Genomic DNA, 13,402 nt, shown 5'->3' on the forward strand with positions numbered 1-13,402 from the left:
CAGACACGACTCTCTTTTATATATATAATTAAATACTTGGTTATTCGTAAGTTTAAGAAAATATTTTATTTTATTTAAACCGAATTATTACAAGATATTTTTAATGAAGAACACCAACCGATTAATTTCGTGTCTCAAACTGAACTCAACTTATTGAACTAGGATGGCTGACGTTCAAGCTCGGTCCCGAGCTTTTGTGGATTTGATGGATTTCCAAAGATCCTAAGAGAAAGCTTAATTGATTCTTTAATTTGTCTTGGATTCAAGTGCATTCGCTCTTGGATACAGGTGCTCTTTTGAAATTTGATAATTTTGTTTTCGAGCTAGCGAGTCCGAATTAGGGGAGAATGTTTAGACAATAAAATTGTTGTAACGAATCTCTACACTCACAAATGAATATTTCAGGCAAGTTGTTAGCTCGAGATCTGAGCGCACGCAAGATATTTTTCCGGCTTTGGCTCGTCGGCTACGGGAGTGATGGTCTTGCTCGGATCACGGGTTGCCTTTGCATAATTTGAAACAGAAATGAATGCGTGCAACAACAAGCTTATACCGGGACAAAGATGCAGGTAACACACAAATAAAAGTTAAGGAAAATTTCTCTCTCTTCGGCTTACTTGCCCCTTCTCAGCACTCCTGGTGTTCTGGAGGCTCTACCTCCAGATGGCCGCTCCCATCCTCAGCGCTGTATAGCGTGAGCGACCCATTTTACAAGTGCTACCCTACATTTCAAGGCATGCCAGCTGCGGCCAATTCTCCACAATTTAAAGTTAATCCAGCGGCCGTTATGTGACTGGAAGCTGTTTCCAAAACCTTTAAATGACCCTCAAAACTATCTGAGACAATCAAGAGATCATCTAGATACACAAAGACTTCATTTCTGAGTTCTGCTGGTATCACCTTATCCATCAACCTGGTCATTGTTTGCGAAGCATTTGTTAAACCGAAAGGCATTACCTTATACTGGTATAACAGCTTGCCAGGAATCGCGTACGCGGTTTTGTCGCGCGACTGCGGATCTAATGGGATTTGCCAATAGGCGTCCTTAAGATTCTGCTATCGAGGCAGAAAAACAACGTGCGAAGACCAGGACTGTCCGATTCCTCAATTACGCCAAGATGAATCATACGGTTCACTTCTTCGTAAAGAAACTTTTCCACAGCTGGCGAAACTGGAAAATGTCTCTGTTTCACAGGCTTGGCATCTCCAACATCGATAGAATGAGAAAGCATGCTCGTTTTTCCCAGACCTATTACCGCAAAAGATGGAAACTGCTTAATAACTGACTACAATTTAGACTGCTGGATGTCAGACAAAACATGGGCATCGCTACTTAATTCATCTATACTCAATTCAGGGGGCAAAAGTTCGAAATTGGTCCAAAAGTCAATACCCAAATACAGGTCCTGACCCAGAGAAGGAATAATATATAAATCAAGCTCATGTATCTTTCCCTCATACTGAATTGGAGTCTTTAATCGGCCTACCACTTTTTGCTGTTGGTCATCTGCTGTATTAATTGTAGTTGCCACCCTTTTGAACGCCATTCTCTGTTTAATAATTTGGTTGGTCAAATTCCCACCGACGGCATTGGAAAGATACTCCTGCACAAGTTCAGATACTTGCTTCCGAAAAGGAACAGGTTTCTGATACCCATACGTATGGTTCACATCTTCAAGGAAGCCTTTCCCACGTCGGCAGATATCTCGAAGCTTTTGGACTGACGTTCAACTGCTCCTGCCTTATTTCCGGCCGCAAGTTCCGGCGAAGAGTTTCTAACAGATCTTTCTCTGGCATGGGAACTGTTAGACAGTGTGTGATTTGTACCACCGCATCGTAAAAAGAGTCAAAGCTTTCCATCTCTCTCTGCTTTCTGTCACGAATTGTCTCTCTCAGATCCACATCCGTACGCGTATCTCGAAACTGCTTTCGTAAAGCTTCAGTAAGCAAATCCCATCTGGAACTATCGGATTCTTTATGAAACCGCCAATAAAACTCTCGCGCTTGTCCCTCGAATAGCACGCTGGCATTTCCGCAAATCAAATCAAACCGCGAGTTGAGGGTTTGACGAGTAAGCGCCTCCACTCGATACAAAAATTTATCTACACTGAATCCGTCTTCCGTTGAATCGCAGCTTTCAGCTGCTAATAATTTGTCCAACCTTGTCCGGACGACTACCTAAATCGGAGCTAGAAAAAGCTGATGTGGGCCTGTCTGGGGTTTCAATATCCCCTGCTACTGATTGAGTTCCGAAGTTATGGACAGATTCGTTTGACCTTGGCGGCTCCTGCATCTGCGCCTGAATTATTTGGCCCATCTGTTCCGTAAGCTTGGTTAGCAAATTATGCTGCACTGCCTTTAATTTTTGCGCTACAATGTTGCTGATCGCTTCAGCATCAATGCTTGCTTTTTCGGAGCTGGGGTCTTCGTCTAGGCGGAATTTCCCTTGGCCTCGCAACGAGGACAACTGCCCTGCTTCTTGACCAATCCGTCTGCGCATTCCTTGTGGAATATATATCCACAACTCCCACGGCTTACTTGATCTGGTGACAAACCCTTTTCGCAGAGCATGCATTTCGTGGATCCCGAAACCTCTGGATCCATGGCTAACTTTTAAATAAAACCAAAGCAGAGTAATAAAATCAGGACGACTACAAGTCAAAACGAACCGGTTAAAAATACAGTTAATAGAAATTCTAACTAACAAGATCCTATATCTATATATATAAAAATGCTCTGTTCGTGTCTACTTCCTTCATAGACTTGAAAAGTTCTGAACCGTTTAAGCCCAAATTTTTACACAACATGCGTTGAGGTTCCAGCTCGGTTATTGTCTACTTTTGATGTTGATAGCTTATCTGCGGTTGCGAATATATCAATTTTTTTAGCGTTTCTCCGTGCCCCTACTACTGCGCCCTCTACAGGCAGCCAGCTGAATCGAAGCATTTCCTGTCAAACATTCAAAACATATTGAAAGAAGAAACTTGAAAAGTTCTGAACCGTTTAAGCCCAAATTTTTACACAACATGCGTTGAGGTTCCAGCTCGGTTATTGTCTACTTTTGATGTTGATAGTTTATCTGCGGTTGCGAATATATCCATTTTTTTCGCGTTTTCCCGAGCCACTACTGCTGCGCCCTCTACAGGCAGCCAGCTGAATCCTGTCAAACATTCAAAACATATTGAAAGAAGAAATTGGAGATACAAATTTTATTTTTTTGTTCAGGTTCAGTAAGAAACGAAGTCATGCCACCCAAAAAGTCGAGTTTGGGTCGTCGAACTCGCAATACAGAAGAAAAGAGACGTAAGATTACGAATATGACTGACGAAGAACGGGCCTGCATCCGAGAGACTGAGCGGCTGAAAGCAATGCTGATGCAGATAGGCTTGAGGGAAAACGGTTGAGAGTTAGGCAGTCGCGTTCTGCAGCAATCGATTTGATTCACTCTCAAAATAATGAACGCGACAGGGCAAGGGTAGCTGAAGCGCGTTTACAGCTTGCAGCAGATCAAAACCTGCAATACAATCGTCTTGCATTCAGATATAATCCAACTGTTGATTACAGCTCGAATCGCAATGTCGTTTTTGGCCGGATGCATCAGGTCTGCATATACTGCCAGGCTCCTTCGATTGAATCAGACAAAACTTCGATCCGAGGAATATATCCATTTGCGGGATGCTGTGATGAATGACCGTAATACAACCAACGTTGGAAAGCTCACGATTTTGCCATCCTCATACACGCCACATGCATGAATATGCTCAAGATGCCATGGCATATGTTCGTTGCTACGGCCGTCCAGATTTATTTATCACCTTCACATGCAATCCAGCTTGGGACGAGATAGTACAGCTGTTATTTCCTGGAAAATCATATAGGGATAGGCATGACATCACAGCTCGTGTTTTCAGACAAAAGTCAAAGTCAGAAGAGAAGATTGCCGCATGCGCACATACTGATTTGGCTGTATGACAAAATTACTCCAGACGAAATCAACGATGTTATATGCGCTGAGATTCCACGGGCCAAGGTTGATACGGATTTGCATGAAGTTGTCATCAAGAACATGATCCATGGCCCTTGTGGTACCCTCAACCCATGTTCACCATGAATGGTAGACGGGAAGTGTTCCAAGCGATATCCTCGAGCATTTACAGCCAACACCGTAACAGGGGACGATAGATATCCTCGGTATAGGAGACGGTCAACTGAAGATGGAGGGACTTCGGCAACTTTAAACATGAGAATTAGTGATATTGAGGTAGACAATCATTGTGGTTCCATACTCCCCACTATTGTCAAAATCATACAAAGCGCACATCACCGTAGAATATTGCAATTCCGTGAAATCGATTAAATATAACTGCAAGTACGTGAATAAAAGCAGCGATATGGCAGTTTTTGGTGTTCAAGCAGAAAATGGTGACAGCAATGCAGTACGAGTTGTCGATGAAATCTCTCAATACCAGGCTGGAAGATACATAAGCAGCAACGAGGCTGCATGGCTAAATTTTTCGTTCCCAATTCATGAACGCTATCCAGCTGTAGTTCACTTGGCAGTCAATTTGGAGAATGGTCAACGTGTCTATTTCACAGAACTAAATGTGCAAGCAAGAGTCCTGAATCCGCCTACGACAACTCTGACTGCCTTCTTCACCTTATGCCAGGAAGATGCTTTTGCCATAACCTTGATGTATTCAGAAGTGCCCTCTTAACCACAATATGCCACAGAGAAACGTGGTCATTATAGTCATTATATAAAAATTAAAACAAGCTAGAAATTAACCTTAAAATAATAAAAGTTGAACATAAATATTGAAGAATTATCCAAGTTCCGAACCTCAAGATCGCTGTGGAATTTATATAGATCGAAGCCTAACTTCAAATCCCTCCATGTAATGTAAGTAATAGAAAGCGTAATAATAGTATTATTTAAAAGTACAATAATAAAACCTGAAATATAGAAAAAAATAAAAACAATCAAACCAATTATCAAAATCGACAAACGCAAATCAATATAAAAAGACTGGCCAGCAAGCATAGCAATGCTTGCAATTAAAATGCACTTTATACAAACAAAAGGTTTCGGTCAGCACAAAAGAGAATCGAAAATAAATTATGACTAGCTTGTTTATCGCTATTTGGCAATAACAAGAACACCACAGAGCGTGTTGCCGTGGTCAGAAGAAAGCTTCGCTGTCTGCAATACGACCGGCCCACGCTTCTACTCTTTCGTCAATGTTGGGTCTATGCCTTCTGCTATCATCCGTGGCCTAAGTTTCTCTTCTGAAGATAAACGATCAGTTAGTCCTATGCACATAACAACAAAATTAATAAGCCCCTGTGAAATTTGTTGTGCCCCTTTGTCTATTCCTATCATCCGTGGTCAAGTGCTTGCTTCTGAGAGCAAATGCACCTGCTAGTCCTATGCGTGTGATATGCACCGACTCGGGCTACACGGTGTAGAGTATACACGAGTTTGTCTACCTCCTATTCCTCTGTTGTCGTTTGCTGCCGGCTAGATGCTTCAAATCGGAGTCATCTTCTTCCGTGTTCCTATGCTTCCGAGAAACTGTGAATGGAAATAGACCTGCCTTCCTACCAGCTGGAGCAACCGTGGCTTGGTGACTACCTGTAAACACAACCTAGTCTTAGCCCACCCCTTGGCTGGACGAAAAGTTTAACAATTATTTATGTGTGTCTGTGTGAGTCACATTAAACATATAAGTGGCCAATTTTAGTAAAATTATAAAATGATAATCATATATGTATGTGGCCTTCACGTTGGTAACCAATTTTATTAAATTTATAAAATGATAAACATATTATTTATAAATGTAACGAATCGCTACACTCACAAATGAATATTTCAGGCAAGTTGTTAGCTCGAGATCTGAGCGCACGCAAGATATTTTTCCGGCTTCGGCTCGTCGGCTACGGGAGTGATGGTCTTGATCACGGGTTGCCTTTGCATAATTTGAAACAGAAATGAATGCGTGCTACAACAAGCTTATACCAGGACAGAGATGCAGACAACACACAAGTAAAAGTTGAGGAAAAATTGATCTCTCTTTGGCTTACTTGCCCCTTCTCATCACTCCTGGTGTTCTGGAGGCCCTAGTTTGCCCACCCTTCCTTCGGTCGCTCCCACCCTTAGCGCTATATAGCTTGAGCGACCCCTTCAACAAGTGCTACCCTACATTACAAGGCATGCCAGCTGCGGCCAATTCTCGACAATTTAAAACATTATAATAATTTTATTTAAAACTAGAAAGGTATAAATTCATTCCTTAAAATAGAGAATGTAATTAGGCAATTAAACATTAAAACTTAACATACAAATAATAAATAGGTATACGTCCTTTGACTCAATTTCGGACATTAATAAGGAATAATGGCAAAGGCAATCCAAGGCAAGTCGAAGGAAGATATTATTTCTCGCTTTCCCTGCTTCCGTTGACAAAAATTCAACATACATGTTGCAACAACAAAAATAACAAGCAGACATGGATGAGCATAAAAGCTCGATGATGATTCATAGGTTTACATATGTGGAACAAGTAGGCATGTGCTAATGTCGTTGGGACTGTTGATATGTCACTCCCCCAATCTTTAAATTTGGCCTGTCCTCAGACAGATAATGTAGGAATGATCTGATCATTTACAATTTGTTCCGGGATCGGTTGTTCTTCTCGTGTTTTCTTATATTTAACAATGAGTTTCTTAGGTATACCCTTAAATTTATAGATGACATACAAGATTAAACTTAGGATTGCAATGACAAAAGATGTAAGACATATGATTTGAAACACGTTGCAATATTTTACATGGGATTCAATTATATATTTTGTTTAAATGTATGCCAAAGGTTCTATTTTGGTTATGTTGTTAACAATATAAATTGTCTGTTTAAAATCTGCAAAGTTGTTTGAAATTATAAATTCATTGATTTGCATAGTGTAATTCTTTATTTTAATAATGTTGTTTCCTTGTATAGAAACTCTATTGTTGATGCAATTTTGATTAACAAGTGTTTCTGGAATATTCCAGGTGACTAATATGTTTGGTTCTACTTAATTGATTTGGAGATCTTTGTGTGCTTTAGTGTATTGACATTAATTAGGTGCTTGCTTAATAATTCCAACCAAACATTTGTCGAAAATTGGTTTTCCTGTATGAGTGTTATAGACCTTATCTTCGTAAATATATAACACATAAGAAATACAGATTCGGTAAGGATGTAATTGGACTCCTCAGGATATGGGACTATATTGAAAATTGGGACTTTCATTATTTCGCTAGGAACATGAGAAATGCTTAAAATTTCGTTTGTATCTGTTTTAAGCCAAGTGGATGTTTTAATTTTTAGCATTTTCTCGGATTTTACTTGTTTCAAATAATCGTGTTTAAGTAATTTCGGATTAAAAATGCCCAGTCTCGTGAGTTGCATACCCATTTCTGTATCCTCAATATATTCAGTGAATTGTTGTAAATTGAAAATAAGTATTGCTACCTGTTGGTCTTTTTCCGTTTTCTATCTCTATTTGCCAAGAGAAAGTTTAGGGGTCTTTTGGTAATGGAGATGTAGTTAAAGTTATCTTCACCAGCACTATGCATTGTTGCATCCATGCTGTCCGCAATTTCACCAACCATCGCTTCTTCTATTACTGTGCGGGGAAGAGCATCCGCTACATAAATTTTCTTTGCCTGGAAGATACTTAATTTTGTAATCAAATTCATTCAGTTTGATTTTTTACCTTTGCAATATCATGTTGGGTTCTTTTATGTTGTTAAGCCACACCAGTGGTTTGTGATCGCTTAATAATTCAAACGGCCTTCCAAATACATAACATACGGGCTTATGATTTTGTGACAAAACAGCACCGATTGCTAGCGTCAGTTGTTAGGGAAAAGGGTTTTGAGAATTTAGGATAGATTAAAATCGGATCTGAAGTTATCAGTACTTTTAATTTTTCAAATGACTCTATGTAATCTCTGCATTTGGTATCGATTACCGCTCTTTTTTTCAAATTTAGGGTCATAGGTTCAACTACCTTAGCAAAGTTAGGAATGAAATTGCGATAGAACCCACAAAATCCCAAAAATGATTTTAGTTGTTTAGGAGTTTTTCGTAATGGGAAATTTGTGATTGCGTTCGTTTTATTTGGGTTAGGTCGAATTCCATTAGTAGTGACGAGATTGTTCTAGGAAGTCTGTTTCTTTCATCATTAACTCACGTTTATTTAATTGCAATTTTAAATTACCGCCCCTTAATTTTCTTTCTTCAATGATGAAATGTGTTCCTCCAATAAAGTGGAGTAAATTATTATATCATCCAAATATACTAAACATTCCCTGTAGATTAAATCTTCCAACAAGTTGTTCATGCATCTCTGAAAGGTTGCTGTTGCATTTTTAAGGCCAATGGGCATGCGGGTATATTCGTAGTGCCCATGTTTGGTTGAAAACGCTGTCCTTTCAATAGATTTTCCTCTATCTGAATTTGATAGAAACCTTTAGCTAGATCAATAGCAGTGAAATACTGACATCTTCCCAATTTGTCAAGTATTTCATCCATTCTAGGAGATTCCTATAGTCAACTACTAATCTGAATTTTGGTTTACCTGAGGCGTCTGCCTTCTATGGGACTACCCAAATAGGTGAAGAATAGGGGGGCTTTGATTTTCAGATAATGCCCTGCTATATCATTTCCTTAATTTTTTTATTTACCTCCTGATCAAGGCTCTGGGGGTACTTGTATGGTTTGCGATAAACCGGGTCTTCATGCTGAGTTTGGATAACATTCTTAATAGTACTAGTGAAGGTCAAATTCTCACCTTCTCTGAACTGAATGCCTCTATATTTGTATAGGACCTTGTTTAAGCATTCCATTTCTTCAACATTGAGATGTTCGAGTCTAAACTCGTTACATTCGCGTAATTCGTTATTGATCGCGAAGTTAATTGTTTCATCAGCAATGGATGTGGGATCGGATTGCATTGCATCTGCATCCTCTGCATCTTTACTGTTTTCAGGAATAAGGCACTTTAGGGGTGCGGTCTTCTCCAGTTTTTGTTTTGGTGTTAACCTTTTTTGCTTTGGGACTGAGACACTTTGCTAGTGAGGTGAGGTCTCATCCTTTTTAATTGGGTCAAGGCATCTTGTTGATGCGGTCTCGCCCTTTTTCTCCTCATACCTGAATTTATAGGTTTTTGAACCTAAGGTTACAGTGTCCTTCTCAACATCAATCTTTGCTTTGGTATCTTCTAAATATTGACGACCTAACAGGAAATCATAATTTTGAGAGAATTTATGCACATAGAGTTTTTGTTCAAACGGACATGTTACATTGGGCTTAATCATTATGCTTTTGATTAATTTTATTGAGCCCTTAATTGTCTATACCGTGAGATTTTCTTTAGTTTCCTTTAAATTTGCAAAATTTTCTCTAATGATATTGATGGACGAACCTTTGTAAAGATTGTTTTGATACGCGATTTTTCTTTTACTTTCTCTTTGTCTTTTTACAGGACCATTATTAGCTGGGTTATACGAAGTAGAGGGTTCATAATTCAGGGGGTTATTCTGCCTAGCTTGATTTAAGCCATTCCTAAAATTGTAAAATACTTGGGGGTCAAAAATAGGAGGGTTGTTTAGATTACGATTCTGGTTATTTCTATTCGAATTACTGGCTTGATTATTATTCTGATAAGTCGACGAAGCACTTGTATTATGTCTGTTATTGTAATACCTTTGATTATTGTTCAGATTTTTGTTTCCCTTATTCTTGCGATTATGATCGTGAACTTCTTGTAAATAAACGACTTCAGGATTTGCATCATAAAGACCGAGTTCCACGGTGGCTTGTTTTAATTTTGGGATAGTGTCGATATCCTTGCGAGCCAACGACATGTACATTCAATCTGGTATTTTCTTATTAATTGTGGACTTGATAGTCCATTTTAACATATCAGAATAGTTGCTCTTAATTACAGGGTTACATTATAATTCTAATTTATCAAAGATATTTCGATGCTGTGCTTCCAGCATCTGGATGAACTTACTGATGCTCCCGGGGTATGGCGTCTCTTCTAGTTTTTTTACCAGCGTAACGTATGGTCTGTGATCCCTAAATTAAGTGGATAATGCTTCTCGGATCTCCATCCATGAGAGTGCTCTTGCTTAAGTCACAGCTTCCAATGCAGTATCTACTATCACTCGCTTGAAAGCGCCGTAAATGATGTGAGCTTGACGGGCATTTTGTGTTGGGTAGAGGGTCAATAATTGATCGACTTGGTTGATGAACACTGATAGCTTTCCTGGTGTGCCATCGAAGTAATGTAGCTCTTTGATTTGGCTAAACACCTGATTCAAATGAAGCTATTTTAGTTGTATTAAAAAAGTCACAGACTTTAAAAATTCGAATTTGAATTTTGTTTCCGACCGCACGGGATTTTCGTTTAGAATACTACTTGCACGTAGATTCTTTAGCAGATCAAACTTTTTAAATCACTGTTTTAATTCGCTGGTCCAGATAGCTAGTTGTGTAGAGTATCCTTAAATTTGACCTGTACCGTAGGTAGGTAGGTTATAGGATTCAAATGAAGCTATTTTAGTTGTATTAAAAAAGTCACCGACTTTACAAATTCGAATTTGAATTTTGTTTCCGACCGCACGGGATTTTCGTTTAGAATACTACTTGCACGTAGATTCTTTAGCGGATCAAACTTTTTAAATCACTGTTTTAATTCGCTGGCTAGCTAGTTGTGTAGAGTATCGTTAAATTTGACCTGTACCGTAGGTAGGTAGGTTACAGTGGTGAGGCCCATTGCTGGGGCCTCCAATTAGAGCTAAGCTCCTTTTTGATCCACTCCCTCTGTTTGTTGTTGTTATTCACTATCAGTACCACCTAGAGTCAGTAAGGAAACCTAGGATTGCTGAAACTTTCAGCTTTCCTATGTTTCCCAGTGACTCCATCTGGTAGGCACCAAAGTGGCAAAATCTGATGTGGTTAAGCGCTGGGCAGAAGCAGAGCAGATGTTCCGGTGTCTCTTGCTCTGTAGGTTGCTTACAGCTTCTACAGATTGCGTTGTATGGCAGTCCCAACTTCATTGCGTGCGAACCGATCGCCCAATGTTCCGTGGTGAGTGCCGTGAACCTGCTAATATCCCGCTAGCTGTTGGATAGCAGTTTACTGGTTCGTTTTTTGTCGTACCTCGGCCAACATTCCCTTGACCTTCTGTGACCGCTCTTACTTTGCCATTCTTTGTTACCTATCTGCCTAAAGTGGTCATGGATCCTTGTCTGGATCGCGTTTAGGGAGATCGGTAATTCGGGCTAGTTCGTCTGCCTTCTCATTACCTGGGATCTCGTTGTGTCCCGGTACCCATCTTATTTTTGTCAGCAAGTCTATTAAGGGCCTTCTTGCAATCTGCCACTAGTCGTGAGTTCGTTTTCATGGCAGATAGGGCTTTTATAGCCGCTTGGCTATCCGAGTAGATTCGAACTCTTTTGCCCCTGAGGTCCTGCCTTAAGGAAAGCTCGACTGCTTCCCTTATGGATGGTAACTCAGCCTGAAAGACCGTCGCCGAGTTAGAGAGATTGAAAGCCTTTTCAATTCCCCAATTTTCAGTGGAGATCCCAGCCCCTACGCCACAGCTCATTTTTGAGCCATCGGTGTAGAGGGACACCTCGTTCTCCACTACTACTCTGCCCCTACTCCAGTCTTCCCTTGATGGGTATGATGTCGAGAATGCGTTCCCGAATTTCATTTCCGCGATCATGTAGTCGGTCTTAACGTCTGTGTTAATGCCGCTGTTTCCAAGGATCTTGCCGTGCCCGGCGCCGTAGTGCCTTCAGCAATTCGCTCGCCTTCAGTCTTACTGGGCTCTGTGCTGCAGTGTCCTTCACGAACAGCTCTATTGGCATTATATCCAGGATAGCGTTGAGAGCAGCCGCGGGGCATGAGCGCATTACACCCACTGCCCCCGCATTCGCTGCCCGTTGCATCCGTGTCAGCTTCGTTCTGTTGTAAGCCCTAGTTAGTGCCGGCCACCATACTAGGACTCTGTACGTTAAAGTTGGCCGTACCACTGCAGCGTAAAGCCATAAAATTATCTTTGGGTGCAGTCCCCATTTATTCCCAAACATTTTCCTGCAGGAGTAGAATGCAATGCTTGCTTTCCTTACTCTTTCTGCAATGTTATCTTTCCATGAGAGCTTTTTATCCAGAATAACTCCTAGATACTTCGCTCGCTCCGATAGTTTTAGCTCCATGCCGCTAATACTGGGCATGTTGAAAGGAGGTATCTTAGTTCTTCGCACGAAGAGCATTAATTCCGTTTTAGTGGGGTTGATACCTAGTCCGCAGGTTTCTGCCCATTTGTTTAAACGACCTAGCGCACCCGTCATTATTTCTCTAATAACGTCAGGGTATGGTCCTGATACTAGCAGTACTACGTCGTCCGCGTATGCAACTGCTTTGAATCCACCCGTATTGAGATCTGTCAATATGGCGTTCATATTTGTGAGCCAGAGTAGGGGCGATAGTACCCCGCCCTGAGGTGTGCCTCTCTTCACAGTCCGCGTGAGGTGAGTGCCACTCAGTTCGGCTGTGATCGTCCTGCTCTTTAGCATGTCTCCGATCCACTCTCTGATGCCTCTCTCAATACCTAGCAAGTTGAGGGAGCCCAGGATAGAGTCGGGGTTCACGTTATTGAACGCGCCTTCGATGTCTAGGAAGGCTGCCATCGTGTATTGTTTGTGTTGTAATGTCTTCTCGACATGATGTACAACTACGTGTAGCGCTGTTTCCGTAGATTTTCCTCTGCGATACGCATGCTGCGCATCCGAGAGTTGATGCCCTTCTAGAGACTCTCGGATGTGGACGTCCAGGAGTCACACTAGACACTAGGTCTTCAGGGTGAAGGAGGTGAGACTTATCGGTCTATAATCCTTTGCTAGGATGTGCCCCCCTCTGTCCGGTTTCGGTATAAAAATGACTTTAGCCTCTCTCCACAGCAGTGGGACGTGCGTCAGTCTTAAACAAGCTTCGTAAATGGCTTTTAGCTGTCGTAAATGGCTTTTTACTGTCCTTAGCTGATTGTAGCATTGCCGGTATTAAGCCGTCTGGGCCCGGGCTTTTATACTTATCGAAAGAATCTATTGCCCACTGGATTCGCTCAGTGGTAATGATGTCTTTCGTAGGTGTATCCATTTGAGAGCTCGTTCCCTCCTCGGGTTCCGAGCTCACTCTTAGGCTTCCTGGGAAGTGGGTGTCAACTAGTAGCTCTAGTGACTCCTCAATTGTCGTCGTAGCAGAGCCGTCTGCCCTGTTGATCAGGGTAGGGCTTATGTGCCCTTTGGCGAGGATTTTGCTTACTCTCGCCGTGTCCTTTATGCC

At 41.1% G+C, this 13,402-nt stretch overlaps 1 pseudogene; it reads left to right on the top strand.

The window, feature by feature from the left end:
• Positions 1–13,402, top strand: part of LOC147642941 (uncharacterized) — an 82,829-nt pseudogene that overhangs the window by 1,483 nt on the left and 67,944 nt on the right.

This window comes from Drosophila serrata, unplaced genomic scaffold (assembly GCF_035046125.1).
Source record: "Drosophila serrata isolate PLE 108 unplaced genomic scaffold, ASM3504612v1 contig_324, whole genome shotgun sequence".
In the NCBI taxonomy this organism is placed as follows: Eukaryota; Metazoa; Arthropoda; class Insecta; order Diptera; family Drosophilidae; genus Drosophila; species Drosophila serrata.